Here is a 5,470-nt window from a genome sequence, read left to right as displayed (position 1 = left end):
ATTATGTCGTAAATGCCATTTGTTGAGCATCGGATATATCTTGGATCTCCTAATCGTCCATATCTCAATTATTGGGCTGATACTATCGCGAAATTCCAAATAGCACCATCCTTTCTAAAGTAGTGCTAGCACGGGGCAAGTCGCAATCGGAGCATGCAACGTCGTGTTGGATGAATTGGATTAGGCACACAGCAGTGAAGAGGGGCAAATTGATTCCTTTATTAAATTCGAAATTGTTTCATATGGGGTGTAGAGTGTGGACTGGTGCTATAGAAAGTTGTACATTTTGTGCATAATTACAATCTTCTAGAGATGCTTTTACATACATACTCGAGCACTTACCATGCTACTATATCACTCCTTTCCTAGATTACAAGTATTCACACCCTCTACGGAAATTTTGCAATGAAATATCATTCAAATTTTGCGCAAACGAATTCAAGAGATTCTAATGCATCATTGTGGGAGTTATTCGTGAGCTTTTTGTATATCGCCGACTGCTTTGATGTGTGTTTAACGAGTACAAGCTTCAATTAGTCGTTATTCTTTGGTTTGCCCTTCTTTGACCAACAGAACGTACTTCTATGGAGCATTGCTTTTGCAGTTTGCCCGACATCGTTTTTGTTCATCCAATCAGCAAAAATGGTTATAGGTTTTTTCTGTTGAGAGAAACTATATAGTAGTTTTGAAGTTGACAAAACTGCTATGATATGTTGAAAAGACTTTGTCAAGTTCTTTGAGGACATTAGAATGTATCTTCATTTTCTGCGAACCCTGTATCTATCGAGTCTCATTCACTCAAATGGGCTATTATGATAGAAGCAGATTAATTGGATAGATGCTGTCTCTCTCATCTAGCTTGTTAAGGGCAGGATATGTTTTGATCCTTCACGCGTTCCTCGAAGTTTTTGTAATCTTAATCTTGAATGTCTTATGTTAAGATATCTCTCTCTAACAGCTCATAATCTGGATAGTATTACTTTCCTAAGTTACATTAATTATCCAGCAATCTTAAAGATCATCGTGACTTTTCATACAAGAAATATTGATTGATTGGCATTCAACCTGAAGATAATTTCCTTTCTTAGAAACTCAATTTGTGTATTCAATGATTTGATTGTATGGACAAGCAAATCCTCTCAAATATCTGATCTTTCAACCTCAACGGTTACGTGATCTTTATCATCAATCTACCAACGACTAGTTTGGAGATTGATCCTCGAGGTGATTCTATACAATGGGAAGCTTGGATGACAGGAGTATATAAGGAGCACAAAGCACAGAGCGCAATGCAAAGAGAGACATGAAGAGTTCATACATCCATATTTTGACATACACGTATTCTGAAGTATCTTCTTTGAGCATATCATTGAGATGTTATGAGAGGTGTTATACAGAGTTCAAAAGTGTGTAGAGTGATAAAACTTTGGATAGAAGCAACACTCATTTCTGTTGAAGTGCTTGAGCATTAGCCATCACATTTTTCCGTAATCTCTCATTTGATTATTTAGTGAAATCCAGTCAGTATATTATTAGTGTGTGAGAGTGGACTTAGGCTTAGCAAAATCCAAGCCAGTAAGGGTCATCGGTGACCCTCGCTAGCAAAGAAAAATAAAATAAAAATAAAATAATAAAATAAAAAGCAACATCGAAATTGAAAATTTGATAAAAGTTCAAGTATGACGATTTGCTGGAAATGACACTCAAATTATCAATTTTACTCCGATGTTAAAAAAAATTATGGCATCAAGCGACGGTGTAGGAAAGCGAAGACATTCTTGCTATTCTTATCCCGTCTCTCATTCTACAGTCCTCATGTCTAGAGTCATTGCATCGGAGGAGATAAATCTTGCGGGACCTTAAACTAGCACAGCTCTATTTCAAAGCTGTTCGGGCATAGGCGAGTCGTGACCAAAGCAAACAATCTTACGCTAGCGACGTGCTCGATGGGGTTACCCTATGCTGGAATCAAAGCTATGGAGTAAGAATGTTGGTTACCAGACATTGTTGAATCGCTTTTATGATAGATATTATCGTTCAGGGATGGAGCAGCCTAAGCCCCTTTTCTAAAATAGTATATAGTCTTCTGAATGATCCAAGATGGCTCGTGCTTGATGTGAAAACAAACCCTGAGAGCTTCACAAGACAATCTTAGCTTATGCATCCGAAGAAGAAGAAGAGGTCATTAGAGCCGGCCGAAAAAAAGAGCCAACCCCAATTGACCCAAAAAAAGAAGGAAAAGGTTTCTGTCTTTTTTAGCTTTGTCCTCCCTATGCAAATTTGTCAGGGAGTGGTAACATAGCCTACCATTGGACGAGCTCTTCACTCCCCAGTTCAATCAACAGATGGGCGACTGATAGTGATAGTGGAAATTGACTGCCGTCATTATAAAAAGTGCATTCTTTCAACACAAGTGTATGCATAGGCAAGTTGGGCATCATTTGGGCCAATTTTGCTTGGCTGAAAAGGAAAAAATACTCGCTCTCAGGGCGTTAACTAAATCACGAGATAATTAGGATTTCGCATTTCGACGCCATCAAAAGTCGCGTGGATTCATTGGCCAAGTACTCTTGTCCAAATTTTCCCTTCTCAACTCAGATAGTATATTTGTGATTGGATAGAAAAGATGCATTCAATCCGATTAACAATTCGATTCATTAAAAAAAAAAAATTTGAAATTCACTATTGCTATTTCTCGAAAATTGTTTTGCCCTTGTTGTAATGTACTAAGAGACATGTCTTGCATAACTAAATTTGAGCATTATTGGAGGTGGTTGAAAGTATACAAAGTCCAGTCTAGTGACAAGAAAGGGATCAAATTTTCTAAATAACTGTATTTGGTAATAAATAGGGTAATTGTATGAAAGGAGGATGACATGAGGTTGGAATAAAGATTCGAGCACCTTTGTTTTTCGATTGGTGGAAAAGTAACAATGTCGGAGAACAAAAGAAAGCAATGACAAGATGTTACATATGTCCTTAAAATGGAGTATGAAGAAGACAACACGAAGAGCAAACAGGAAAAATTTCTGTGGGAAAGTCGTATAGAATCGCGCCTCTTTCACCTATCCAAATCATACTTTTGAATGTGGAATCCCATCATATTAATAGATACAAGGAATGATTATGAAAAAGCCATCCCTAACTTTGCTTTATGTAACAAATACCCTCTTCGAATTTTGACATTTGTATTTTTTTCCTGCGTCTCCTCAACTTAAAAGGGCCTATTTATCCTCATGCACACCAACAACCTACACTTAAGAGTGAAATCCAATATCATGATTCATGAATTTGGTAATTTGGAAAAGAAAATGGCAACTTGTTAAATTATGCGAGGGTGAGAGAGGCAATTCGAAATTGTGAGAATGCTAATTGTGAGATGAGGAGGGTATTTCATGTGAAAAGCAAAGTTGATGATAGCATTTGTAATTTCCCCTAAAAGTAACGTCCAACTAGATAGGAATGTCCGTTCCTTCGACCAAATACAATTTAAGTGTCCTTAAATAGTGACCACCAGGCATAATAACCTATGGTAAAGACTTTAACTATACCTTGCGTAAGGGCACAAGTTCGAGTCGCGTCATCAGTAAAAACTTTTAGGGGAAATTACAATAGCTATTAAAAGATACAAGCAAAGATGGAAAACAAACTTGTGTATAATTGTAACAGAGAAAAGGGAAAGTGTGATTTGATTTATACACGATGACAAAGGTTACTTAAGTTTAGAATTTATGTAGATATATTGGATAACGTGATATTTTTGTTCGTATTTTTAATTACTATCCGAACCCAAAAAGAAAAAAAATTCAAAAAATTGAAAAATTTATAAAAAATTATTTACGTCGGCGTGAACTATGCCATATAGGACGGCCAAGGTTCACGTTAGCGATTTCCAACCAAAAAATATTTATGATTGAATTGGTAAAATTAAAAGGTTTAGAACTGAATTAGACTTCTTTTGATAATTTTCCCCACATTCGAGCTCTCAACCATGGCTAGAAACGCTAGATCTCCAAGCTAGCGGCCACATTATTCTAGCTTGGAGCTCAGAGTCATGGCCCCTCTCTCTCTCCCTCTCTCTTCTCCTCTATTATAGGAAGCGAGTTCAACCATTGACGGTGAAACTAAAATGCAGGATGCAGTTTAGACATCCTCACATTTTCACATGCTTCTGGCCTCTAATCAATAAAATTAAACTTCCTATCATGTTAATTGAGTTCATAAGTCGCTACAAATTAAGTTCAAGCAAAAAAGAGTGACGCCATATTAACAAACCAAGCGAATTAAATCGATATCTCCTGCGTGGATGTATTGCACGAACACAAAACTTTCTTATACGAGTCCGGTGAACATTTCCCACCACGACTTCACTCGTAAACATCACCGATTACAGCGAAACGAAGAGAAGGCGACCATGGCCGCTCGAGCTCGAAGCAAGAGTGGCCATGGCCACCAGCTCTGGAGATCCGATGACTATAATCAAGAGCTCAGAGTTCAAGTGGCCATGGCCATGGCTAAGAGCTCGGAGATTTGCCAGTTGTGGCCGCGAGCGAGAAGGGATGGAACGGACATGAGGGTCGTCAAGGTAGAATTGGCTGCAGGAGCGATTTTAGGTGATTACAGTATATAGAGGCTCATCGGCGGCTTTACCACGTAAAACAAGATTGGCACCAGCAGTGGAAATAGGGAAAGAAGGAAGAAGAGGGAGAAGAAGGAAGGGGGAAAAAGAAAAGGAAGAGAAAAAGGAAAATAATTTTTTGGACGAAAATGTCCTTGACCATTGCTTGAAAAATGCCCTCGGGTTTTATTAAAGACTAAGTTGTACATTTTAGGGCAAGAGAAAGACCACTATGGGTTTTACCTTTTTTAACAATGGCTCTATTTTATACTCTTATTAGAAATTTTCTCATAATTTTCTCTTCGTTTTACACTTCATATTTAGTGTAAGAATCTCTTATTCTTTATCATAAATGAAACTATAACAATATATGGGCACAACTTGAAAAAAGGGTTAACACCGCGAAAAACCCTAAACTGGTACATTTATGATAAATTTACTCAAAATTAATTTTTTAACTATAAAAACCTTAAACTAATACACCTATAACAAATTTTTTTCTAAACTATTTTTTTGACAACAAAAAACCCAAAATTGATATATTTGTGACAAATTTACACTCTATTAGTTTTCGTTAAATTTTACCGTCAAATTGTTGAATTAGATAACATGTGACAGTTGACGGTTGTACCATTTTGGAGTCTTTACCCACCATTTGTCATATGCATAATAGTTTGAAACTTTTTGTGCTATTAACTCAAATTCACAGAAACTAACGGATAACAAATTTGTCATAGGTGTACCGGTTTAAATTTTTTATGTTAAAAAAATTACTCTAGGGTAAATTTATTGCGGATGTACCAGTTTGGATTTTCTATGGTAAAAAATTTAGTTTGGGATAACTTTATCTCA

The sequence above is a fragment of the Rhodamnia argentea genome, chromosome 8 (assembly GCF_020921035.1).
Source record: "Rhodamnia argentea isolate NSW1041297 chromosome 8, ASM2092103v1, whole genome shotgun sequence".
NCBI lineage: Eukaryota > Viridiplantae > Streptophyta > Magnoliopsida > Myrtales > Myrtaceae > Rhodamnia > Rhodamnia argentea.
The sequence above is the reverse complement of the archived record's forward strand: the minus strand, read 5'-3'. Positions refer to the sequence as shown.